Source organism: Vanacampus margaritifer, chromosome 2 (assembly GCF_051991255.1).
Source record: "Vanacampus margaritifer isolate UIUO_Vmar chromosome 2, RoL_Vmar_1.0, whole genome shotgun sequence".
NCBI lineage: Eukaryota > Metazoa > Chordata > Actinopteri > Syngnathiformes > Syngnathidae > Vanacampus > Vanacampus margaritifer.
Window position 1 is genome coordinate 10,843,209 of NC_135433.1, and position 16,118 is coordinate 10,859,326.

General features: G+C 43.6%; 87 non-coding genes across 87 annotated transcripts; all 87 read left to right on the forward strand.

Annotated features, from left to right (window-relative positions):
* Positions 1-453: 453 nt before the first annotated feature.
* trnan-guu (transfer RNA asparagine (anticodon GUU)) lies at positions 454-527 on the forward strand. Its single transcript has one exon. It is a non-coding gene; the product is annotated as a tRNA-Asn (tRNA).
* A 94-nt stretch (positions 528-621) lies between these two features.
* On the forward strand, positions 622-695 carry trnan-guu (transfer RNA asparagine (anticodon GUU)). Its single transcript has one exon. It is a non-coding gene; the product is annotated as a tRNA-Asn (tRNA).
* Positions 696-789: 94 nt separating this feature from the next.
* Positions 790-863, forward strand: trnan-guu (transfer RNA asparagine (anticodon GUU)). The gene has a single exon. It is a non-coding gene; the product is annotated as a tRNA-Asn (tRNA).
* Positions 864-957: 94 nt separating this feature from the next.
* Positions 958-1,031, forward strand: trnan-guu (transfer RNA asparagine (anticodon GUU)). Its single transcript has one exon. It is a non-coding gene; the product is annotated as a tRNA-Asn (tRNA).
* Positions 1,032-1,125: 94 nt separating this feature from the next.
* Positions 1,126-1,199, forward strand: trnan-guu (transfer RNA asparagine (anticodon GUU)). Its single transcript has one exon. It is a non-coding gene; the product is annotated as a tRNA-Asn (tRNA).
* A 91-nt stretch (positions 1,200-1,290) lies between these two features.
* Positions 1,291-1,364, forward strand: trnan-guu (transfer RNA asparagine (anticodon GUU)). The gene has a single exon. It is a non-coding gene; the product is annotated as a tRNA-Asn (tRNA).
* Positions 1,365-1,442: 78 nt separating this feature from the next.
* trnan-guu (transfer RNA asparagine (anticodon GUU)) lies at positions 1,443-1,516 on the forward strand. Its single transcript has one exon. It is a non-coding gene; the product is annotated as a tRNA-Asn (tRNA).
* A 94-nt stretch (positions 1,517-1,610) lies between these two features.
* Positions 1,611-1,684, forward strand: trnan-guu (transfer RNA asparagine (anticodon GUU)). Its single transcript has one exon. It is a non-coding gene; the product is annotated as a tRNA-Asn (tRNA).
* Positions 1,685-1,778: 94 nt separating this feature from the next.
* trnan-guu (transfer RNA asparagine (anticodon GUU)) lies at positions 1,779-1,852 on the forward strand. Its single transcript has one exon. It is a non-coding gene; the product is annotated as a tRNA-Asn (tRNA).
* Positions 1,853-2,114: 262 nt separating this feature from the next.
* On the forward strand, positions 2,115-2,188 carry trnan-guu (transfer RNA asparagine (anticodon GUU)). The gene has a single exon. It is a non-coding gene; the product is annotated as a tRNA-Asn (tRNA).
* A 91-nt stretch (positions 2,189-2,279) lies between these two features.
* Positions 2,280-2,353, forward strand: trnan-guu (transfer RNA asparagine (anticodon GUU)). Its single transcript has one exon. It is a non-coding gene; the product is annotated as a tRNA-Asn (tRNA).
* Positions 2,354-2,431: 78 nt separating this feature from the next.
* Positions 2,432-2,505, forward strand: trnan-guu (transfer RNA asparagine (anticodon GUU)). Its single transcript has one exon. It is a non-coding gene; the product is annotated as a tRNA-Asn (tRNA).
* A 94-nt stretch (positions 2,506-2,599) lies between these two features.
* trnan-guu (transfer RNA asparagine (anticodon GUU)) lies at positions 2,600-2,673 on the forward strand. The gene has a single exon. It is a non-coding gene; the product is annotated as a tRNA-Asn (tRNA).
* A 94-nt stretch (positions 2,674-2,767) lies between these two features.
* On the forward strand, positions 2,768-2,841 carry trnan-guu (transfer RNA asparagine (anticodon GUU)). Its single transcript has one exon. It is a non-coding gene; the product is annotated as a tRNA-Asn (tRNA).
* Positions 2,842-2,935: 94 nt separating this feature from the next.
* Positions 2,936-3,009, forward strand: trnan-guu (transfer RNA asparagine (anticodon GUU)). Its single transcript has one exon. It is a non-coding gene; the product is annotated as a tRNA-Asn (tRNA).
* Positions 3,010-3,103: 94 nt separating this feature from the next.
* On the forward strand, positions 3,104-3,177 carry trnan-guu (transfer RNA asparagine (anticodon GUU)). The gene has a single exon. It is a non-coding gene; the product is annotated as a tRNA-Asn (tRNA).
* Positions 3,178-3,268: 91 nt separating this feature from the next.
* On the forward strand, positions 3,269-3,342 carry trnan-guu (transfer RNA asparagine (anticodon GUU)). The gene has a single exon. It is a non-coding gene; the product is annotated as a tRNA-Asn (tRNA).
* A 78-nt stretch (positions 3,343-3,420) lies between these two features.
* On the forward strand, positions 3,421-3,494 carry trnan-guu (transfer RNA asparagine (anticodon GUU)). The gene has a single exon. It is a non-coding gene; the product is annotated as a tRNA-Asn (tRNA).
* A 94-nt stretch (positions 3,495-3,588) lies between these two features.
* trnan-guu (transfer RNA asparagine (anticodon GUU)) lies at positions 3,589-3,662 on the forward strand. The gene has a single exon. It is a non-coding gene; the product is annotated as a tRNA-Asn (tRNA).
* Positions 3,663-3,756: 94 nt separating this feature from the next.
* trnan-guu (transfer RNA asparagine (anticodon GUU)) lies at positions 3,757-3,830 on the forward strand. Its single transcript has one exon. It is a non-coding gene; the product is annotated as a tRNA-Asn (tRNA).
* A 94-nt stretch (positions 3,831-3,924) lies between these two features.
* On the forward strand, positions 3,925-3,998 carry trnan-guu (transfer RNA asparagine (anticodon GUU)). The gene has a single exon. It is a non-coding gene; the product is annotated as a tRNA-Asn (tRNA).
* Positions 3,999-4,092: 94 nt separating this feature from the next.
* On the forward strand, positions 4,093-4,166 carry trnan-guu (transfer RNA asparagine (anticodon GUU)). Its single transcript has one exon. It is a non-coding gene; the product is annotated as a tRNA-Asn (tRNA).
* Positions 4,167-4,260: 94 nt separating this feature from the next.
* trnan-guu (transfer RNA asparagine (anticodon GUU)) lies at positions 4,261-4,334 on the forward strand. The gene has a single exon. It is a non-coding gene; the product is annotated as a tRNA-Asn (tRNA).
* A 91-nt stretch (positions 4,335-4,425) lies between these two features.
* trnan-guu (transfer RNA asparagine (anticodon GUU)) lies at positions 4,426-4,499 on the forward strand. The gene has a single exon. It is a non-coding gene; the product is annotated as a tRNA-Asn (tRNA).
* Positions 4,500-4,577: 78 nt separating this feature from the next.
* Positions 4,578-4,651, forward strand: trnan-guu (transfer RNA asparagine (anticodon GUU)). Its single transcript has one exon. It is a non-coding gene; the product is annotated as a tRNA-Asn (tRNA).
* A 94-nt stretch (positions 4,652-4,745) lies between these two features.
* Positions 4,746-4,819, forward strand: trnan-guu (transfer RNA asparagine (anticodon GUU)). Its single transcript has one exon. It is a non-coding gene; the product is annotated as a tRNA-Asn (tRNA).
* A 94-nt stretch (positions 4,820-4,913) lies between these two features.
* trnan-guu (transfer RNA asparagine (anticodon GUU)) lies at positions 4,914-4,987 on the forward strand. Its single transcript has one exon. It is a non-coding gene; the product is annotated as a tRNA-Asn (tRNA).
* A 94-nt stretch (positions 4,988-5,081) lies between these two features.
* On the forward strand, positions 5,082-5,155 carry trnan-guu (transfer RNA asparagine (anticodon GUU)). The gene has a single exon. It is a non-coding gene; the product is annotated as a tRNA-Asn (tRNA).
* Positions 5,156-5,249: 94 nt separating this feature from the next.
* trnan-guu (transfer RNA asparagine (anticodon GUU)) lies at positions 5,250-5,323 on the forward strand. The gene has a single exon. It is a non-coding gene; the product is annotated as a tRNA-Asn (tRNA).
* A 91-nt stretch (positions 5,324-5,414) lies between these two features.
* trnan-guu (transfer RNA asparagine (anticodon GUU)) lies at positions 5,415-5,488 on the forward strand. The gene has a single exon. It is a non-coding gene; the product is annotated as a tRNA-Asn (tRNA).
* A 78-nt stretch (positions 5,489-5,566) lies between these two features.
* Positions 5,567-5,640, forward strand: trnan-guu (transfer RNA asparagine (anticodon GUU)). The gene has a single exon. It is a non-coding gene; the product is annotated as a tRNA-Asn (tRNA).
* Positions 5,641-5,734: 94 nt separating this feature from the next.
* Positions 5,735-5,808, forward strand: trnan-guu (transfer RNA asparagine (anticodon GUU)). Its single transcript has one exon. It is a non-coding gene; the product is annotated as a tRNA-Asn (tRNA).
* A 94-nt stretch (positions 5,809-5,902) lies between these two features.
* On the forward strand, positions 5,903-5,976 carry trnan-guu (transfer RNA asparagine (anticodon GUU)). Its single transcript has one exon. It is a non-coding gene; the product is annotated as a tRNA-Asn (tRNA).
* Positions 5,977-6,070: 94 nt separating this feature from the next.
* On the forward strand, positions 6,071-6,144 carry trnan-guu (transfer RNA asparagine (anticodon GUU)). The gene has a single exon. It is a non-coding gene; the product is annotated as a tRNA-Asn (tRNA).
* Positions 6,145-6,238: 94 nt separating this feature from the next.
* trnan-guu (transfer RNA asparagine (anticodon GUU)) lies at positions 6,239-6,312 on the forward strand. Its single transcript has one exon. It is a non-coding gene; the product is annotated as a tRNA-Asn (tRNA).
* Positions 6,313-6,406: 94 nt separating this feature from the next.
* trnan-guu (transfer RNA asparagine (anticodon GUU)) lies at positions 6,407-6,480 on the forward strand. The gene has a single exon. It is a non-coding gene; the product is annotated as a tRNA-Asn (tRNA).
* Positions 6,481-6,571: 91 nt separating this feature from the next.
* trnan-guu (transfer RNA asparagine (anticodon GUU)) lies at positions 6,572-6,645 on the forward strand. The gene has a single exon. It is a non-coding gene; the product is annotated as a tRNA-Asn (tRNA).
* Positions 6,646-6,723: 78 nt separating this feature from the next.
* Positions 6,724-6,797, forward strand: trnan-guu (transfer RNA asparagine (anticodon GUU)). The gene has a single exon. It is a non-coding gene; the product is annotated as a tRNA-Asn (tRNA).
* Positions 6,798-6,891: 94 nt separating this feature from the next.
* Positions 6,892-6,965, forward strand: trnan-guu (transfer RNA asparagine (anticodon GUU)). The gene has a single exon. It is a non-coding gene; the product is annotated as a tRNA-Asn (tRNA).
* A 94-nt stretch (positions 6,966-7,059) lies between these two features.
* Positions 7,060-7,133, forward strand: trnan-guu (transfer RNA asparagine (anticodon GUU)). Its single transcript has one exon. It is a non-coding gene; the product is annotated as a tRNA-Asn (tRNA).
* Positions 7,134-7,224: 91 nt separating this feature from the next.
* trnan-guu (transfer RNA asparagine (anticodon GUU)) lies at positions 7,225-7,298 on the forward strand. Its single transcript has one exon. It is a non-coding gene; the product is annotated as a tRNA-Asn (tRNA).
* A 94-nt stretch (positions 7,299-7,392) lies between these two features.
* trnan-guu (transfer RNA asparagine (anticodon GUU)) lies at positions 7,393-7,466 on the forward strand. Its single transcript has one exon. It is a non-coding gene; the product is annotated as a tRNA-Asn (tRNA).
* Positions 7,467-7,557: 91 nt separating this feature from the next.
* On the forward strand, positions 7,558-7,631 carry trnan-guu (transfer RNA asparagine (anticodon GUU)). Its single transcript has one exon. It is a non-coding gene; the product is annotated as a tRNA-Asn (tRNA).
* A 94-nt stretch (positions 7,632-7,725) lies between these two features.
* Positions 7,726-7,799, forward strand: trnan-guu (transfer RNA asparagine (anticodon GUU)). Its single transcript has one exon. It is a non-coding gene; the product is annotated as a tRNA-Asn (tRNA).
* A 94-nt stretch (positions 7,800-7,893) lies between these two features.
* On the forward strand, positions 7,894-7,967 carry trnan-guu (transfer RNA asparagine (anticodon GUU)). Its single transcript has one exon. It is a non-coding gene; the product is annotated as a tRNA-Asn (tRNA).
* A 256-nt stretch (positions 7,968-8,223) lies between these two features.
* Positions 8,224-8,297, forward strand: trnan-guu (transfer RNA asparagine (anticodon GUU)). The gene has a single exon. It is a non-coding gene; the product is annotated as a tRNA-Asn (tRNA).
* Positions 8,298-8,391: 94 nt separating this feature from the next.
* Positions 8,392-8,465, forward strand: trnan-guu (transfer RNA asparagine (anticodon GUU)). Its single transcript has one exon. It is a non-coding gene; the product is annotated as a tRNA-Asn (tRNA).
* Positions 8,466-8,559: 94 nt separating this feature from the next.
* On the forward strand, positions 8,560-8,633 carry trnan-guu (transfer RNA asparagine (anticodon GUU)). Its single transcript has one exon. It is a non-coding gene; the product is annotated as a tRNA-Asn (tRNA).
* Positions 8,634-8,727: 94 nt separating this feature from the next.
* Positions 8,728-8,801, forward strand: trnan-guu (transfer RNA asparagine (anticodon GUU)). Its single transcript has one exon. It is a non-coding gene; the product is annotated as a tRNA-Asn (tRNA).
* Positions 8,802-9,063: 262 nt separating this feature from the next.
* trnan-guu (transfer RNA asparagine (anticodon GUU)) lies at positions 9,064-9,137 on the forward strand. Its single transcript has one exon. It is a non-coding gene; the product is annotated as a tRNA-Asn (tRNA).
* A 256-nt stretch (positions 9,138-9,393) lies between these two features.
* On the forward strand, positions 9,394-9,467 carry trnan-guu (transfer RNA asparagine (anticodon GUU)). Its single transcript has one exon. It is a non-coding gene; the product is annotated as a tRNA-Asn (tRNA).
* Positions 9,468-9,561: 94 nt separating this feature from the next.
* On the forward strand, positions 9,562-9,635 carry trnan-guu (transfer RNA asparagine (anticodon GUU)). The gene has a single exon. It is a non-coding gene; the product is annotated as a tRNA-Asn (tRNA).
* A 94-nt stretch (positions 9,636-9,729) lies between these two features.
* Positions 9,730-9,803, forward strand: trnas-gcu (transfer RNA serine (anticodon GCU)). Its single transcript has one exon. It is a non-coding gene; the product is annotated as a tRNA-Ser (tRNA).
* A 91-nt stretch (positions 9,804-9,894) lies between these two features.
* trnan-guu (transfer RNA asparagine (anticodon GUU)) lies at positions 9,895-9,968 on the forward strand. Its single transcript has one exon. It is a non-coding gene; the product is annotated as a tRNA-Asn (tRNA).
* Positions 9,969-10,062: 94 nt separating this feature from the next.
* On the forward strand, positions 10,063-10,136 carry trnan-guu (transfer RNA asparagine (anticodon GUU)). Its single transcript has one exon. It is a non-coding gene; the product is annotated as a tRNA-Asn (tRNA).
* Positions 10,137-10,214: 78 nt separating this feature from the next.
* On the forward strand, positions 10,215-10,288 carry trnan-guu (transfer RNA asparagine (anticodon GUU)). The gene has a single exon. It is a non-coding gene; the product is annotated as a tRNA-Asn (tRNA).
* Positions 10,289-10,366: 78 nt separating this feature from the next.
* trnan-guu (transfer RNA asparagine (anticodon GUU)) lies at positions 10,367-10,440 on the forward strand. The gene has a single exon. It is a non-coding gene; the product is annotated as a tRNA-Asn (tRNA).
* A 95-nt stretch (positions 10,441-10,535) lies between these two features.
* trnan-guu (transfer RNA asparagine (anticodon GUU)) lies at positions 10,536-10,609 on the forward strand. The gene has a single exon. It is a non-coding gene; the product is annotated as a tRNA-Asn (tRNA).
* Positions 10,610-10,704: 95 nt separating this feature from the next.
* Positions 10,705-10,778, forward strand: trnan-guu (transfer RNA asparagine (anticodon GUU)). Its single transcript has one exon. It is a non-coding gene; the product is annotated as a tRNA-Asn (tRNA).
* A 95-nt stretch (positions 10,779-10,873) lies between these two features.
* Positions 10,874-10,947, forward strand: trnan-guu (transfer RNA asparagine (anticodon GUU)). Its single transcript has one exon. It is a non-coding gene; the product is annotated as a tRNA-Asn (tRNA).
* A 91-nt stretch (positions 10,948-11,038) lies between these two features.
* trnan-guu (transfer RNA asparagine (anticodon GUU)) lies at positions 11,039-11,112 on the forward strand. Its single transcript has one exon. It is a non-coding gene; the product is annotated as a tRNA-Asn (tRNA).
* Positions 11,113-11,206: 94 nt separating this feature from the next.
* On the forward strand, positions 11,207-11,280 carry trnan-guu (transfer RNA asparagine (anticodon GUU)). Its single transcript has one exon. It is a non-coding gene; the product is annotated as a tRNA-Asn (tRNA).
* A 95-nt stretch (positions 11,281-11,375) lies between these two features.
* Positions 11,376-11,449, forward strand: trnan-guu (transfer RNA asparagine (anticodon GUU)). Its single transcript has one exon. It is a non-coding gene; the product is annotated as a tRNA-Asn (tRNA).
* Positions 11,450-11,544: 95 nt separating this feature from the next.
* Positions 11,545-11,618, forward strand: trnan-guu (transfer RNA asparagine (anticodon GUU)). Its single transcript has one exon. It is a non-coding gene; the product is annotated as a tRNA-Asn (tRNA).
* Positions 11,619-11,713: 95 nt separating this feature from the next.
* On the forward strand, positions 11,714-11,787 carry trnan-guu (transfer RNA asparagine (anticodon GUU)). Its single transcript has one exon. It is a non-coding gene; the product is annotated as a tRNA-Asn (tRNA).
* A 91-nt stretch (positions 11,788-11,878) lies between these two features.
* Positions 11,879-11,952, forward strand: trnan-guu (transfer RNA asparagine (anticodon GUU)). The gene has a single exon. It is a non-coding gene; the product is annotated as a tRNA-Asn (tRNA).
* A 94-nt stretch (positions 11,953-12,046) lies between these two features.
* trnan-guu (transfer RNA asparagine (anticodon GUU)) lies at positions 12,047-12,120 on the forward strand. The gene has a single exon. It is a non-coding gene; the product is annotated as a tRNA-Asn (tRNA).
* Positions 12,121-12,379: 259 nt separating this feature from the next.
* Positions 12,380-12,453, forward strand: trnan-guu (transfer RNA asparagine (anticodon GUU)). Its single transcript has one exon. It is a non-coding gene; the product is annotated as a tRNA-Asn (tRNA).
* A 94-nt stretch (positions 12,454-12,547) lies between these two features.
* On the forward strand, positions 12,548-12,621 carry trnan-guu (transfer RNA asparagine (anticodon GUU)). The gene has a single exon. It is a non-coding gene; the product is annotated as a tRNA-Asn (tRNA).
* A 94-nt stretch (positions 12,622-12,715) lies between these two features.
* Positions 12,716-12,789, forward strand: trnan-guu (transfer RNA asparagine (anticodon GUU)). Its single transcript has one exon. It is a non-coding gene; the product is annotated as a tRNA-Asn (tRNA).
* A 91-nt stretch (positions 12,790-12,880) lies between these two features.
* Positions 12,881-12,954, forward strand: trnan-guu (transfer RNA asparagine (anticodon GUU)). Its single transcript has one exon. It is a non-coding gene; the product is annotated as a tRNA-Asn (tRNA).
* A 94-nt stretch (positions 12,955-13,048) lies between these two features.
* trnan-guu (transfer RNA asparagine (anticodon GUU)) lies at positions 13,049-13,122 on the forward strand. The gene has a single exon. It is a non-coding gene; the product is annotated as a tRNA-Asn (tRNA).
* A 94-nt stretch (positions 13,123-13,216) lies between these two features.
* Positions 13,217-13,290, forward strand: trnan-guu (transfer RNA asparagine (anticodon GUU)). The gene has a single exon. It is a non-coding gene; the product is annotated as a tRNA-Asn (tRNA).
* Positions 13,291-13,381: 91 nt separating this feature from the next.
* trnan-guu (transfer RNA asparagine (anticodon GUU)) lies at positions 13,382-13,455 on the forward strand. The gene has a single exon. It is a non-coding gene; the product is annotated as a tRNA-Asn (tRNA).
* Positions 13,456-13,714: 259 nt separating this feature from the next.
* Positions 13,715-13,788, forward strand: trnan-guu (transfer RNA asparagine (anticodon GUU)). The gene has a single exon. It is a non-coding gene; the product is annotated as a tRNA-Asn (tRNA).
* Positions 13,789-13,879: 91 nt separating this feature from the next.
* On the forward strand, positions 13,880-13,953 carry trnan-guu (transfer RNA asparagine (anticodon GUU)). The gene has a single exon. It is a non-coding gene; the product is annotated as a tRNA-Asn (tRNA).
* Positions 13,954-14,044: 91 nt separating this feature from the next.
* On the forward strand, positions 14,045-14,118 carry trnan-guu (transfer RNA asparagine (anticodon GUU)). Its single transcript has one exon. It is a non-coding gene; the product is annotated as a tRNA-Asn (tRNA).
* A 91-nt stretch (positions 14,119-14,209) lies between these two features.
* Positions 14,210-14,283, forward strand: trnan-guu (transfer RNA asparagine (anticodon GUU)). Its single transcript has one exon. It is a non-coding gene; the product is annotated as a tRNA-Asn (tRNA).
* A 256-nt stretch (positions 14,284-14,539) lies between these two features.
* trnan-guu (transfer RNA asparagine (anticodon GUU)) lies at positions 14,540-14,613 on the forward strand. The gene has a single exon. It is a non-coding gene; the product is annotated as a tRNA-Asn (tRNA).
* A 94-nt stretch (positions 14,614-14,707) lies between these two features.
* Positions 14,708-14,781, forward strand: trnan-guu (transfer RNA asparagine (anticodon GUU)). Its single transcript has one exon. It is a non-coding gene; the product is annotated as a tRNA-Asn (tRNA).
* A 94-nt stretch (positions 14,782-14,875) lies between these two features.
* Positions 14,876-14,949, forward strand: trnan-guu (transfer RNA asparagine (anticodon GUU)). Its single transcript has one exon. It is a non-coding gene; the product is annotated as a tRNA-Asn (tRNA).
* A 94-nt stretch (positions 14,950-15,043) lies between these two features.
* trnan-guu (transfer RNA asparagine (anticodon GUU)) lies at positions 15,044-15,117 on the forward strand. The gene has a single exon. It is a non-coding gene; the product is annotated as a tRNA-Asn (tRNA).
* A 94-nt stretch (positions 15,118-15,211) lies between these two features.
* Positions 15,212-15,285, forward strand: trnan-guu (transfer RNA asparagine (anticodon GUU)). The gene has a single exon. It is a non-coding gene; the product is annotated as a tRNA-Asn (tRNA).
* Positions 15,286-15,541: 256 nt separating this feature from the next.
* trnan-guu (transfer RNA asparagine (anticodon GUU)) lies at positions 15,542-15,615 on the forward strand. The gene has a single exon. It is a non-coding gene; the product is annotated as a tRNA-Asn (tRNA).
* Positions 15,616-15,706: 91 nt separating this feature from the next.
* On the forward strand, positions 15,707-15,780 carry trnan-guu (transfer RNA asparagine (anticodon GUU)). Its single transcript has one exon. It is a non-coding gene; the product is annotated as a tRNA-Asn (tRNA).
* Positions 15,781-15,871: 91 nt separating this feature from the next.
* On the forward strand, positions 15,872-15,945 carry trnan-guu (transfer RNA asparagine (anticodon GUU)). Its single transcript has one exon. It is a non-coding gene; the product is annotated as a tRNA-Asn (tRNA).
* A 94-nt stretch (positions 15,946-16,039) lies between these two features.
* Positions 16,040-16,113, forward strand: trnan-guu (transfer RNA asparagine (anticodon GUU)). The gene has a single exon. It is a non-coding gene; the product is annotated as a tRNA-Asn (tRNA).
* The last annotated feature ends 5 nt before the right edge of the window (positions 16,114-16,118 follow it).

The following is a 16,118-nucleotide window of genomic DNA, read 5'->3' on the forward strand; positions in this document are numbered from 1 at the left end:
GATCACTAAGTCATCAAAATGTAAGTAATCAGAAATGACAATTAGAAGTTATTATCCCATTTGCGCATGTGTTATTAAAATATTGAGTCCCTAATTGATGAGGTCATATCCAGCCTGTTCTGGCTGTTGCGCAATATGATAATGGATAGCACAGAAATGTGAAAATTAATAAAACTAAAATATAAAATTATCTCACAGCACTTTGCCTTGTTTTTCCAGATTAAATACACATGATTGTGTGTACATTGTTTGTTTTTATTTCTAGAAATAGCAGTCTGCAAATTGAAGCGGATACATACAAAGTCTATCCTGTTAAAGCTGAGCTTTCAGGTATGAAGTTAAACAATGATTGTATTGTTTTGTGTTCTGTTTCAGAATTTCTCTTTGGTTAGAATTTCAGCTTCTTTGCTTATGTGATGAAATTCAAAAACTGTTAATAGTGCTACTTGCAGTGTCTCTGTGGCGCAATGGGTCAGCGCATTCGGCTGTTAACCGAAAGGTTGGTGGTTCGAGCCCACCCAGGGACGTTTAATTTTTTTTAAGAATTTCTCTTTGGTTAGAATTTCAGCTTCTTTGCTTATGTGATGAAATTCAAAAACTGTCAATAGTGCTACTTGCAGTGTCTCTGTGGCGCAATGGGTCAGCGCATTCGTCTGTTAACCGAAAGGTTGGTGGTTCGAGCCCACCCAGGGACGTGTAATACTTTTTCAGAATTTCTCTTTGGTTAGAATTTCAGCTTCTTTGCTTATGTGATGAAATTCAAAAACTGTCAATAGTGCTACTTGCAGTGTCTCTGTGGAGCAATGGGTCAGCGCATTCGGCTGTTAACCGAAAGGTTGGTGGTTCGAGCCCACCCAGGGACGTGTAATTTTTTTTCATAATTTCTCTTTGGTTAGAATTTCAGCTTCTTTGCTTATGTGATGAAATTCAAAAACTGTCAATAGTGCTACTTGCAGTGTCTCTGTGGCGAAATGGGTCAGCGCATTCGGCTGTTAACCGAAAGGTTGGTGGTTCGAGCCCACCCAGGGACGTGTAGTTTTTTTTCAGAATTTCTCTTTGGTTAGAATTTCAGCTTCTTTGCTTATGTGATGAAATTCAAAAACTGTCAATAAAGCTACTTGCAGTGTCTTTGTGGCGCAATGGGTCAGCGCATTCGGCTGTTAACCGAAAGGTTGGTGGTTCGAGCCAACCCTGGGATGTGTTAGCTTTGAGAATTTTCCTTTGGTTTGAATTTCAGCTTGTTGGCTTGTGTGTTGAAATGCAAAAACTGTAACTATCGCTACTTGCAGTGTCTCTGTGGCGCAATCGGTCAGCGCATTCGGCTGTTAACCGAAAGGTTGGTGGTTCGAGCCCACCCAGGGACGTGTAATTACTTTTTTAGAATTTCAGCTTCTTTGCTTATGTGATGAAATTCAAAAACTGTTAATAGTGCTACTTGCAGTGTCTCTGTGGCGCAATGGGTCAGCGCATTCGGCTGTTAACCGAAAGGTTGGTGGTTCGAGCCCACCCAGGGACGTTTAATTTTTTTTAAGAATTTCTCTTTGGTTAGAATTTCAGCTTCTTTGCTTATGTGATGAAATTCAAAAACTGTCAATAGTGCTACTTGCAGTGTCTCTGTGGCGCAATGGGTCAGCGCATTCGTCTGTTAACCGAAAGGTTGGTGGTTCGAGCCCACCCAGGGACGTGTAATACTTTTTCAGAATTTCTCTTTGGTTAGAATTTCAGCTTCTTTGCTTATGTGATGAAATTCAAAAACTGTCAATAGTGCTACTTGCAGTGTCTCTGTGGAGCAATGGGTCAGCGCATTCGGCTGTTAACCGAAAGGTTGGTGGTTCGAGCCCACCCAGGGACGTGTAATTTTTTTTCATAATTTCTCTTTGGTTAGAATTTCAGCTTCTTTGCTTATGTGATGAAATTCAAAAACTGTCAATAGTGCTACTTGCAGTGTCTCTGTGGCGAAATGGGTCAGCGCATTCGGCTGTTACCCAAAAGGTTGGTGGATCGAGCCCACCCAGGGACGTGTAGTTTTTTTTCAGAATTTCTCTTTGGTTAGAATTTCAGCTTCTTTGCTTATGTGATGAAATTCAAAAACTGTCAATAAAGCTACTTGCAGTGTCTTTGTGGCGCAATGGGTCAGCGCATTCGGCTGTTAACCGAAAGGTTGGTGGTTCGAGCCCACCCTGGGATGTGTTAGCTTTGAGAATTTTCCTTTGGTTTGAATTTCAGCTTGTTGGCTTGTGTGTTGAAATGCAAAAACTGTAACTATCGCTACTTGCAGTGTCTCTGTGGCGCAATCGGTCAGCGCATTCGGCTGTTAACCGAAAGGTTGGTGGTTCGAGCCCACCCAGGGACGTGTAATTACTTTTTTAGAATTTCAGCTTCTTTGCTTATGTGATGAAATTCAAAAACTGTTAATAGTGCTACTTGCAGTGTCTCTGTGGCGCAATGGGTCAGCGCATTCGGCTGTTAACCGAAAGGTTGGTGGTTCGAGCCCACCCAGGGACGTTTAATTTTTTTTAAGAATTTCTCTTTGGTTAGAATTTCAGCTTCTTTGCTTATGTGATGAAATTCAAAAACTGTCAATAGTGCTACTTGCAGTGTCTCTGTGGCGCAATGGGTCAGCGCATTCGTCTGTTAACCGAAAGGTTGGTGGTTCGAGCCCACCCAGGGACGTGTAATACTTTTTCAGAATTTCTCTTTGGTTAGAATTTCAGCTTCTTTGCTTATGTGATGAAATTCAAAAACTGTCAATAGTGCTACTTGCAGTGTCTCTGTGGAGCAATGGGTCAGCGCATTCGGCTGTTAACCGAAAGGTTGGTGGTTCGAGCCCACCCAGGGACGTGTAATTTTTTTTCATAATTTCTCTTTGGTTAGAATTTCAGCTTCTTTGCTTATGTGATGAAATTCAAAAACTGTCAATAGTGCTACTTGCAGTGTCTCTGTGGCGAAATGGGTCAGCGCATTCGGCTGTTAACCGAAAGGTTGGTGGTTCGAGCCCACCCAGGGACGTGTAGTTTTTTTTCAGAATTTCTCTTTGGTTAGAATTTCAGCTTCTTTGCTTATGTGATGAAATTCAAAAACTGTCAATAAAGCTACTTGCAGTGTCTTTGTGGCGCAATGGGTCAGCGCATTCGGCTGTTAACCGAAAGGTTGGTGGTTCGAGCCCACCCTGGGATGTGTTAGCTTTGAGAATTTTCCTTTGGTTTGAATTTCAGCTTGTTGGCTTGTGTGTTGAAATGCAAAAACTGTAACTATCGCTACTTGCAGTGTCTCTGTGGCGCAATCGGTCAGCGCATTCGGCTGTTAACCGAAAGGTTGGTGGTTCGAGCCCACCCAGGGACGTGTAATTACTTTTTTAGAATTTCAGCTTCTTTGCTTATGTGATGAAATTCAAAAACTGTCAATAGTGCTACTTGCAGTGTCTCTGTGGCGCAATGGGTCACCGCATTCGGCTGTTAACCGAAAGGTTGGTGGTTCGAGCCCACCCAGGGACGTGTAATACTTTTTCAGAATTTCTCTTTGGTTAGAATTTCAGCTTCTTTGCTTATGTGATGAAATTCAAAAACTGTTAATAGTGCTACTTGCAGTGTCTCTGTGGCGCAATGGGTCAGCGCATTCGGCTGTTAACCGAAAGGTTGGTGGTTCGAGCCCACCCAGGGACGTTTAATTTTTTTTAAGAATTTCTCTTTGGTTAGAATTTCAGCTTCTTTGCTTATGTGATGAAATTCAAAAACTGTCAATAGTGCTACTTGCAGTGTCTCTGTGGCGCAATGGGTCAGCGCATTCGTCTGTTAACCGAAAGGTTGGTGGTTCGAGCCCACCCAGGGACGTGTAATACTTTTTCAGAATTTCTCTTTGGTTAGAATTTCAGCTTCTTTGCTTATGTGATGAAATTCAAAAACTGTCAATAGTGCTACTTGCAGTGTCTCTGTGGAGCAATGGGTCAGCGCATTCGGCTGTTAACCGAAAGGTTGGTGGTTCGAGCCCACCCAGGGACGTGTAATTTTTTTTCATAATTTCTCTTTGGTTAGAATTTCAGCTTCTTTGCTTATGTGATGAAATTCAAAAACTGTCAATAGTGCTACTTGCAGTGTCTCTGTGGCGAAATGGGTCAGCGCATTCGGCTGTTAACCGAAAGGTTGGTGGTTCGAGCCCACCCAGGGACGTGTAGTTTTTTTTCAGAATTTCTCTTTGGTTAGAATTTCAGCTTCTTTGCTTATGTGATGAAATTCAAAAACTGTCAATAAAGCTACTTGCAGTGTCTTTGTGGCGCAATGGGTCAGCGCATTCGGCTGTTAACCGAAAGGTTGGTGGTTCGAGCCCACCCTGGGATGTGTTAGCTTTGAGAATTTTCCTTTGGTTTGAATTTCAGCTTGTTGGCTTGTGTGTTGAAATGCAAAAACTGTAACTATCGCTACTTGCAGTGTCTCTGTGGCGCAATCGGTCAGCGCATTCGGCTGTTAACCGAAAGGTTGGTGGTTCGAGCCCACCCAGGGACGTGTAATTACTTTTTTAGAATTTCAGCTTCTTTGCTTATGTGATGAAATTCAAAAACTGTTAATAGTGCTACTTGCAGTGTCTCTGTGGCGCAATGGGTCAGCGCATTCGGCTGTTAACCGAAAGGTTGGTGGTTCGAGCCCACCCAGGGACGTTTAATTTTTTTTAAGAATTTCTCTTTGGTTAGAATTTCAGCTTCTTTGCTTATGTGATGAAATTCAAAAACTGTCAATAGTGCTACTTGCAGTGTCTCTGTGGCGCAATGGGTCAGCGCATTCGTCTGTTAACCGAAAGGTTGGTGGTTCGAGCCCACCCAGGGACGTGTAATACTTTTTCAGAATTTCTCTTTGGTTAGAATTTCAGCTTCTTTGCTTATGTGATGAAATTCAAAAACTGTCAATAGTGCTACTTGCAGTGTCTCTGTGGAGCAATGGGTCAGCGCATTCGGCTGTTAACCGAAAGGTTGGTGGTTCGAGCCCACCCAGGGACGTGTAATTTTTTTTCATAATTTCTCTTTGGTTAGAATTTCAGCTTCTTTGCTTATGTGATGAAATTCAAAAACTGTCAATAGTGCTACTTGCAGTGTCTCTGTGGCGAAATGGGTCAGCGCATTCGGCTGTTAACCGAAAGGTTGGTGGTTCGAGCCCACCCAGGGACGTGTAGTTTTTTTTCAGAATTTCTCTTTGGTTAGAATTTCAGCTTCTTTGCTTATGTGATGAAATTCAAAAACTGTCAATAAAGCTACTTGCAGTGTCTTTGTGGCGCAATGGGTCAGCGCATTCGGCTGTTAACCGAAAGGTTGGTGGTTCGAGCCCACCCTGGGATGTGTTAGCTTTGAGAATTTTCCTTTGGTTTGAATTTCAGCTTGTTGGCTTGTGTGTTGAAATGCAAAAACTGTAACTATCGCTACTTGCAGTGTCTCTGTGGCGCAATCGGTCAGCGCATTCGGCTGTTAACCGAAAGGTTGGTGGTTCGAGCCCACCCAGGGACGTGTAATTACTTTTTTAGAATTTCAGCTTCTTTGCTTATGTGATGAAATTCAAAAACTGTCAATAGTGCTACTTGCAGTGTCTCTGTGGCGCAATGGGTCACCGCATTCGGCTGTTAACCGAAAGGTTGGTGGTTCGAGCCCACCCAGGGACGTGTAATACTTTTTCAGAATTTCTCTTTGGTTAGAATTTCAGCTTCTTTGCTTATGTGATGAAATTCAAAAACTGTCAATAGTACTACTTGCAGTGTCTCTGTGGCGCAATGGGTCAGCGCATTCGGCTGTTAACCGAAAGGTTGGTGGTTCGAGCCCACCCAGGGACGTTTAATTTTTTTTAAGAATTTCTCTTTGGTTAGAATTTCAGCTTCTTTGCTTATGTGATGAAATTCAAAAACTGTCAATAGTGCTACTTGCAGTGTCTCTGTGGCGCAATGGGTCAGCGCATTCGTCTGTTAACCGAAAGGTTGGTGGTTCGAGCCCACCCAGGGACGTGTAATACTTTTTCAGAATTTCTCTTTGGTTAGAATTTCAGCTTCTTTGCTTATGTGATGAAATTCAAAAACTGTCAATAGTGCTACTTGCAGTGTCTCTGTGGAGCAATGGGTCAGCGCATTCGGCTGTTAACCGAAAGGTTGGTGGTTCGAGCCCACCCAGGGACGTGTAATTTTTTTTCATAATTTCTCTTTGGTTAGAATTTCAGCTTCTTTGCTTATGTGATGAAATTCAAAAACTGTCAATAGTGCTACTTGCAGTGTCTCTGTGGCGCAATGGGTCAGCGCATTCGGCTGTTAACCGAAAGGTTGGTGGTTCGAGCCCACCCAGGGACGTGTAGTTTTTTTTCAGAATTTCTCTTTGGTTAGAATTTCAGCTTCTTTGCTTATGTGATGAAATTCAAAAACTGTCAATAGTGCTACTTGCAGTGTCTTTGTGGCGCAATGGGTCAGCGCATTCGGCTGTTAACCGAAAGGTTGGTGGTTCGAGCCCACCCTGGGATGTGTTAGCTTTGAGAATTTTCCTTTGGTTTGAATTTCAGCTTGTTGGCTTGTGTGTTGAAATGCAAAAACTGTAACTATCGCTACTTGCAGTGTCTCTGTGGCGCAATCGGTCAGCGCATTCGGCTGTTAACCGAAAGGTTGGTGGTTCGAGCCCACCCAGGGACGTGTAATTACTTTTTTAGAATTTCAGCTTCTTTGCTTATGTGATGAAATTCAAAAACTGTCAATAGTGCTACTTGCAGTGTCTCTGTGGCGCAATGGGTCACCGCATTCGGCTGTTAACCGAAAGGTTGGTGGTTCGAGCCCACCCAGGGACGTGTAATTTTTTTTAAGAATTTCTCTTTGGTTAGAATTTCAGCTTCTTTGCTTATGTGATGAAATTCAAAAACTGTCAATAGTGCTACTTGCAGTGTCTCTGTGGCGCAATGGTTCAGCGCATTCGGCTGTTAAACGAAAGGTTGGTGGTTCGAGCCCACCCAGGGACGTTTAATTTTTTTTCAGAATTTCTCTTTGGTTAGAATTTCAGCTTCTTTGCTTATGTGATGAAATTCAAAAACTGTTAATAGTGCTACTTGCAGTGTCTCTGTGGCGCAATGGGTCAGCGCATTCGGCTGTTAACCGAAAGGTTGGTGGTTCGAGCCCACCCTGGGATGTGTTAGCTTTGAGAATTTTCCTTTGGTTTGAATTTCAGCTTGTTGGCTTGTGTGTTGAAATGCAAAAACTGTAACTATCGCTGCTTGCAGTGTCTCTGTGGCGCAATGGGTCAGCGCATTCGGCTGTTAACCGAAAGGTTGGTGGTTCGAGCCCACCCAGGGACGTGTAATACTTTTTCAGAATTTCTCTTTGGTTAGAATTTCAGCTTCTTTGCTTATGTGATGAAATTCAAAAACTGTCAATAGTGCTACTTGCAGTGTCTCTGTGGCGCAATGGGTAAGCGCATTCGGCTGTTAACCGAAAGGTTGGTGGTTCGAGCCCACCCTGGGATGTGTTAGCTTTGAGAATTTTCCTTTGGTTTGAATTTCAGCTTGTTGGCTTGTGTGTTGAAATGCAAAAACTGTAACTATCGCTACTTGCAGTGTCTCTGTGGCGCAATGGGTCAGCGCATTTGGCTGTTAACCGAAAGGTTGGTGGTTCGAGCCCACCCAGGGACGTGTAATACTTTTTCAGAATTTCTCTTTGGTTAGAATTTCAGCTTCTTTGCTTATGTGATGAAATTCAAAAACTGTCAATAGTGCTACTTCCAGTGTCTCTGTGGCGCAATGGGTCAGCGCATTCGGCTGTTAACCGAAAGGTTGGTGGTTCGAGTCCACCCAGGGACGTGTAATTTTTTTTCAGAATTTCTCTTTGGTTAGAAGTTCAGCTTCTTTGCTTATGTGATGAAATTCAAAAACTGTCAATAGTGCTACTTGCACTGTCTATGTGGCGCAATGGGTCAGCGCATTTGGCTGTTAACCGAAAGGTTGGTGGTTCGAGCCCACCCTGGGACGTGTTAGCTTTGAGAATTTTCCTTTGGTTTGAATTTCAGCTTGTTGGCTTGTGTGTTGAAATGCAAAAACTGTAACTATCGCTACTTGCAGTGTCTCTGTGAAGCAATGGGTCAGCGCATTCGGCTGTTAAACGAAAGGTTGGTGGTTCGAGCCCACCCTGGGACGTGTTAGCTTTGAGAATTTTCCTTTGGTTTGAATTTCAGCTTGTTGGCTTGTGTGTTGAAATGCAAAAACTGTAACTATCGCTACTTGCAGTGTCTCTGTGGCGCAATGGGTCAGCCCATTCGGCTGTTAACCGAAAGTTTGGTGGTTCGAGCCCACCCAGGGACGTGTAATACTTTTTCAGAATTTCTCTTTGGTTAGAATTTCAGCTTCTTTGCTTATGTGATGAAATTCAAAAACTGTCAATACTGCTACTTGCAGTGTCCTTGTGGCGCAATGGGTCAGCGCATTCGGCTGTTAACTGAAAGGTTGGTGGTTCGAGCCCACCCAGGGACGTGTAATACTTTTTCAGAATTTCTCTTTGGTTAGAATTTCAGCTTCTTTGCTTATGTGATGAAATTCAAAAACTGTCAATAGTGCTACTTGCAGTGTCTCTGTGGCGCAATGAGTCAGCGCATTTGGCTGTTAACCGAAAGGTTGGTGGTTCGAGCCCACCCAGGGACGTGTAATATTTTTTCAGAATTTCTCTTTGGTTAGAATTTCAGCTTCTTTGCTTATGTGATGAAATTCAAAAACTGTCAATAGTGCTACTTTCAGTGTCTCTGTGGCGCAATGGGTCAGCGCATTCGGCTGTTAACCGAAAGGTTGGTGGTTCGAGCCCACCCAGGGACGTGTAATTTTTTTTCAGAATTTCTCTTTGGTTAGAATTTCAGCTTCGTTGCTTATGTGATGAAATTCAAAAACTGTTAATAGTGCTACTTGCAGTGTCTCTGTGGCGCAATGGGTCAGCGCAATAGGCTGTTAATCGAAAGGTTGGTGGTTCGAGCCCACCCCGGGACGTGTAATTTTTTTACAGAATTTTTCTTTGGTTAGAATTTCAGCTTCTTTGCTTATGTGATGAAATTCAAAAACTGTTAATAGTGCTACTTGCAGTGTCTCTGTGGCGCAATGGGTCAGCGCATTCGGCTGTTAACCGAAAGGTTGGTGGTTCGAGCCCACCCTGGGATGTGTTAGCTTTGAGAATTTTCCTTTGGTTTGAATTTCAGCTTGTTGGCTTGTGTGTTGAAATGCAAAAACTGTAACTATCGCTACTTGCAGTGTCTCTGTGAAGCAATGGGTCAGCGCATTCGGCTGTTAAACGAAAGGTTGGTGGTTCGAGCCCACCCTGGGACGTGTTGGCTTTGAGAATTTTCCTTTGGTTTGAATTTCAGCTTGTTGGCTTGTGTGTTGAAATGCAAAAACTGCAACTATCACTTCTTGCAGTGTCTCTGTGGCGCAATGGGTCAGCGCATTCGGCTGTTAACCGAAAGGTTGGTCGTTCGAGCCCACCCAGGGACGTGTAATACTTTTTCAGAATTTCTCTTTGGTTAGAATTTCAGCTTCTTTGCTTATGTGATGAAATTCAAAAACTGTCAATAGTGCTACTTGCAGTGTCTCTGTGGCGCAATGGGTCAGCGCATTCGGCTGTTAACCGAAAGGTTGGTGGTTCGAGCCCACCCAGGGATGTGTAAATTTTTTTCAGAATTTCTCTTTGGTTAGAATTTCAGCTTCTTTGCTTATGTGATGAAATTCAAAAACTGTCAATAGTGCTACTTGCAGTGTCTCTGTGGCGCAATGGGTCAGCGCATTCGGCTGCTAACCGAAAGGTTGGTGGTTCGAACCCACCCTGGGACGTGTTAGCTTTGAGAATTTTCCTTTGGTTTGAATTTCAGCTTGTTGGCTTGTGTGTTGAAATTCAAAAACTGTTAATAGTGCTACTTGCAGTGTCTCTGTGGCGCAATGGGTCAGCGCATTCGGCTGTTAACCGAAAGGTTTGTGGTTCGAGCCCACCCAGGGACGTGTAATACTTTTTCAGAATTTCTCTTTGGTTAGAATTTCAGCTTCTTTGCTTATGTGATGAAATTCAAAAACTGTTAATAGTGCTACTTGCAGTGTCTCTGTGGCGCAATTGGTCAGCGCATTCGGCTGTTAACCGAAAGGTCGGTGGTTCGAGCCCACCCAGGGACGTGTAATACTTTTCACAGAATTTCAGCTTCTTTGCTTATGTGATGAAATTCAAAAACTGTCAATAGTGCTACTTGCAGTGTCTCTGTGGCGCAATTGGTCAGCGCATTCGGCTGTTAACCGAAAGGTTGGTGGTTCGAGCCCACCCAGGGACGTGTAATACTTTTCACAGAATTTCAGCTTCTTTGCTTATGTGATGAAATTCAAAAACTGTCAATAGTGCTACTTGCAGTGTCTCTGTGGCGCAATTGGTCAGCGCATTCGGCTGTTAACCGAAAGGTTGGTGGTTCGAGCCCACCCAGGGACGTGTAATAGTTTTCACAGAATTTCTCTTTGGTTAGAATTTCAGCTTCTTTGCTTATGTGATGAAATTCAAAAACTGTCAATAGTGCTACTTGCAGTGTCTCTGTGGCGCAATTGGTCAGCGCATTCGGCTGTTAACCGAAAGGTTGGTGGTTCGAGCCCACCCAGGGACGTGTAATACTTTTCACAGAATTTCTCTTTGGTTAGAATTTCAGCTTCTTTGCTTATGTGATGAAATTCAAAAACTGTCAATAGTGCTACTTGCAGTGTCTCTGTGGCGCAATTGGTCAGCGCATTTGGCTGTTAACCGAAAGGTTGGTGGTTCGAGCCCACCCAGGGACGTGTAATACTTTTCACAGAATTTCTCTTTGGTTAGAATTTCAGCTTCTTTGCTTATGTGATGAAATTCAAAAACTGTTAATAGTGCTACTTGCAGTGTCTCTGTGGCGCAATGGGTCAGCGCATTCGGCTGTTAACCGAAAGGTTGGTGGTTCGAACCCACCCTGGGACGTATTATCTTTGAGAATTTTCCTTTGGTTTGAATTTCAGCTTGTTGGCTTGTGTGTTGAAATGCAAAAACTGTAACTATCGCTACTTGCAGTGTCTCTGTGGCGCAATGGGTCAGCGCATTCGGCTGTTAACCGAAAGGTTGGTGGTTCGAGCCCACCCAGGGACGTGTAATTATTTTTCAGAATTTCTCTTTGGTTAGAATTTCAGCTTCTTTGCTTATGTGATGAAATTCAAAAACTATCAATAGTGCTACTTGCAGTGTCTCTGTGGCGCAATGGGTCAGCGCATTTGGCTGTTAACCGAAAGGTTGGTGGTTCGAGCCCACCCAGGGACGTGTAATAGTTTTCACAGAATTTCTCTTTGGTTAGAATTTCAGCTTCTTTGCTTATGTGATGAAATTCAAAAACTGTCAATAGTGCTACTTGCAGTGTCTCTGTGGCGCAATTGGTCAGCGCATTCGGCTGTTAACCGAAAGGTTGGTGGTTCGAGCCCACCCAGGGACGTGTAATACTTTTCACAGAATTTCTCTTTGGTTAGAATTTCAGCTTCTTTGCTTATGTGATGAAATTCAAAAACTGTCAATAGTGCTACTTGCAGTGTCTCTGTGGCGCAATTGGTCAGCGCATTTGGCTGTTAACCGAAAGGTTGGTGGTTCGAGCCCACCCAGGGACGTGTAATACTTTTCACAGAATTTCTCTTTGGTTAGAATTTCAGCTTCTTTGCTTATGTGATGAAATTCAAAAACTGTTAATAGTGCTACTTGCAGTGTCTCTGTGGCGCAATGGGTCAGCGCATTCGGCTGTTAACCGAAAGGTTGGTGGTTCGAACCCACCCTGGGACGTATTATCTTTGAGAATTTTCCTTTGGTTTGAATTTCAGCTTGTTGGCTTGTGTGTTGAAATGCAAAAACTGTAACTATCGCTACTTGCAGTGTCTCTGTGGCGCAATGGGTCAGCGCATTCGGCTGTTAACCGAAAGGTTGGTGGTTCGAGCCCACCCAGGGACGTGTAATTATTTTTCAGAATTTCTCTTTGGTTAGAATTTCAGCTTCTTTGCTTATGTGATGAAATTCAAAAACTATCAATAGTGCTACTTGCAGTGTCTCTGTGGCGCAATGGGTCAGCGCATTTGGCTGTTAACCGAAAGGTTGGTGGTTCGAGCCCACCCAGGGATGTGTAAATTTTTTTCAGAATTTCTCTTTGGTTAGAATTTCAGCTTCTTTGCTTATGTGATGAAATTCAAAAACTGTTAATAGTGCTACTTGCAGTGTCTCTGTTACACAATGGGTCAGCGCATTCGGCTGTGAACCGAAAGGTTGGTGGTTCGAGCCCACCCTGGGACGTGTTAGCTTTGAGAATTTTCCTTTGGTTTCAATTTCAGCTTGTTGGCTTGTGTGTTGAAATGCAAAAACTGTAACTCTCGCTACTTGCAGTGTTTCTGTGGCGCAATGGGTCAGCGCATTCGGCTGTTAACCGAATGGTTGTTGGTTCAAGCCCACCCAGGGATGTCTAATTCTTTTTCAGAATTTTTCTTTGGTTAGTATTTCAGCTTCTTTGCTTATATGATGAAATTCAAAAACTGTTAATAGTGCTACTTGCAGTGTCTCTGTGGCGCAATGGGTCAGCGCATTCGGCTGTTAACCGAATGGTTGTTGGTTCGAGCCCACCCAGGGATGTCTAATTATTTTTCAGAATTTTTCTTTGGTTAGTATTTCAGCTTCTTTGCTTATATGATGAAATTCAAAAACTGTTAATAGTGGTACTTGCAGTGTCTCTGTGGCGCAATGGGTCAGCGCATTCGGCTGTTAACCAAATGGTTGTTGGTTCGAGCCCACCCAGGGACGTGTTAGCTTTGAGAATTTTCCTTTGGTTTGAATTTCAGCTTGTTGGCTTGTGTGTTGAAATGCAAAAACTGTAACTATCGCTACTTGCAGTGTTTCTGTGGCGCAATGGGTCAGCGCATTCCGCTGTTAACGGAATGGTTGTTGGTTCGAGCCCACCCAGGAATGTCTAATTCTTTTTCAGAATTTTTCTTTGGTTAATATTTCAGCTTCTTTGCTTATATGATGAAATTCAAAAACTGTTAATAGTGATACTTGCAGTGTCTCTGTGGCGCAATGGGTCAGCGCATTCGGCTGTTAACCGAAAGGTTGGTGGTTTGAGCCCACCCAGGGACGTGTAATTTTTTTTCAGAATTTCTCTTTGGTTAGAATTTCAGCTTCTTTGCTTATGTGATGAAATTCAAAAACTGTCAATAGTGCTGCTTGCAGTGTCTCTGTGGCGCAATGGGTCAGCGCATTCGGCTGTTAACCGAAAGGTTGGTGGTTCGAGCCCACCCTGGGACGTGTTATCTTTGAGAATTTTCCTTTGGTTTGAATTTCAGCTTGTTGGCTTGTGTGTTGAAATGCAAAAACTGTAACTATCACATCTTGCAGTGTCTCTGTGGCGCAATGGGTCAGCGCATTCGGCTGTTAACCGAAAGGTTGGTGGTTCGAGCCCACCCTGGGACGTGTTAGCTTTGAGAATTTTCCTTTGGTTTGAATTTCAGCTTGTTGGCTTGTGTGTTGAAATGCAAAAACTGTAACTATCGCTACTTGCAGTGTTTCTGTGGCGCAATGGGTCAGCGCATTCCGCTGTTAACCGAATGGTTGTTGGTTCGAGCCCACCCAGGGATGTCCAATTCTTTTTCAGAATTTTTCTTTGGTTAGTATTTCAGCTTCTTTGCTTATATGATGAAATTCAAAAACTGTTAATAGTGATACTTGCAGTGTCTCTGTGGCGCAATGGGTCAGCGCATTAGGCTGTTAACCGAAAGGTTGGTGGTTCGAGCCCACCCTGGGACGTGTTAGCTTTGAGAATTTTCCTTTGGTTTGAATTTCAGCTTGTTGGCTTGTGTGTTGAAATGCAAAAACTGTAACTATCACATCTTGCAGTGTCTCTGTGGCGCAATGGGTCAGCGCATTCGGCTGTTAACCGAAAGGTTGGTGGTTCGAGCCCACCCTGGGACGTGTTAGCTTTGAGAATTTTACTTTGGTTTGAATTTCAGCTTGTTGGCTTGTGTGTTGAAATGCAAAAACTGTAACTAGTGCTACTTGCAGTGTCTCTGTGGCGCAATGGATCAGCGCATTCGGCTGTTAACCGAAAGGTTGGTGGTTCGAGCTCTCCCTGGGACGTGTTAGTTTCGAGTGTTTTCCTTTGGTTTGAATTTCAGCTTGTTGGCTTGTGTGTTGAAATTCAAAAACTGTAACTATCGCTACTTGCAGTGTCTCTGTGGCGCAATGGGTCAGCGCATTCGGCTGTTAACCGAAAGGTTGGTGTTTCGAGCCCACCCTGGGACGTGTTAGCTTTGAGAATTTTCCTTTGGTTTGAATTTCAGCTTGTCTGCTTGTGTGTTGAAATGCAAAAACTATAACTATCGCTGCTTGCAGTGTCTCTGTGAAGCAATGGGTCAGCGCATTCGGCTATTAAACGAAAAGTTGGTGGTTCGAGCCCACCCTGGGACGTGTTAGCTTTGAGAATTTTCCTTTGGTTTGAATTTCAGCTTGTTGGCTTGTGTGTTGAAATGCAAAAACTGTAACTATAGCTTCTTCCAGTGTCTCTGTGGCGCAATGGGTCAGCGCATTCGGCTGTTAACCGAAAGGTTGGTGGTTCGAGCCCACCCAGGGACGTGTAATACTTTTTCAGAATTTCTCTTTGGTTAGAATTTCAGCTTCTTTGCTTATGTGATGAAATTCAAAAACTGTCAATAGTGCTACTTGCAGTGTCTCTGTGGCGCAATGGGTCAGCGCATTCGGCTGTTAACCGAAAGGTTGGTGGTTCGAGCCCACCCAGGGACGTGTAATTTTTTTTCAGAATTTCTCTTTGGTTAGAATTTCAGCTTCTTTGCTTATGTGATGAAATTCAAAAACTGTCAATAGTGCTGCTTGCAGTGTCTCTGTGGCGCAATAGGTCAGCGCATTCGGCTGTTAACCGAAAGGTTGGTGGTTCGAGCCCACCCAGGGACGTGTAATACTTTTTCAGAATTTCTCTTTGGTTAGAATTTCAGCTTCTTTGTTTATGTGATGAAATTCAAAAACTGTCAATAGTGCTACTTGCAGTGTCTCTGTGGCGCAATGGGTCAGCGCATTCGGCTGTTAACCGAAAGGTTGGTGGTTCGAGCCCACCCAGGGACGTGTAATTTTTTCTCAGAATTTCTCTTTGGTTAGAATTTCAGCTTCTTTGCTTATGTGATGAAATTCAAAAACTGTTAATAGTGCTACTTGCAGTGTCTCTGTGGCGCAATGGGTCAGCGCATTCGGCTGTTAACCGAAAGGTTGGTGGTTCGAACCCACCCTGGGACGTGTTAGCTTTGAGAATTTTCCTTTGGTTTGAATTTCAGCTTGTTGGCTTGTGTGTTGAAATGCAAAAACTGAAACAAACGCTACTTGCAGTGTCTCTGTGGCGCAATGGGTCAGCGCATTTGGGTGTTAACCGAAAGGTTGGTGGTTCGAGCCCAACCTGGGATGTGTTAGTTTTCAGAATTTTCCTTTTGTTTGAATTTCAGCTTGTTGGCTTGTGTGTTGAAATGCAAAAACTGTAACTATCGCTACTTGCAGTGTCTCTGTGGCGCAATGGATCAGCGCATTCGGCTGTTAACCGAAAGGTTGGTGGTTCGAGCCCACCCTGGGACGTGTTAGTTTCGAGTGTTTTCCTTTGGTTTGAATTTCAGCTTGTTGGCTTGTGTGTTGAAATTCAAAAACTGTAACTATCGCTACTTGCAGTGTCTCTGTGGCGCAATGGGTCAGCGCATTCGGCTGTTAACCGAAAGGTTGGTGGTTCGAGCCCACCCTGGGACGTGTTAGCTTTGAGAATATTCCTTTGGTTTGAATTTCAGCTTGTCTGCTTGTGTGTTGAAATGCAAAAACTATAACTATCGCTGCTTGCAGTGTCTCTGTGAAGCAATGGGTCAGCGCATTCGGCTGTTAACCGAAAGGTTGGTGGTTCGAGCCCACCCAGGGACGTGTAATTTTTTCTCAGAATTTCTCTTTGGTTAGAATTTCAGCTTCTTTGCTTATGTGATGAAATTCAAAAACTGTTAATAGTGCTACTTGCAGTGTCTCTGTGGCGCAATGGATCAGCGCATTCGGCTGTTAACCGAAAGGTTGGTGGTTCGAGCCCACCCTGGGACGTGTTA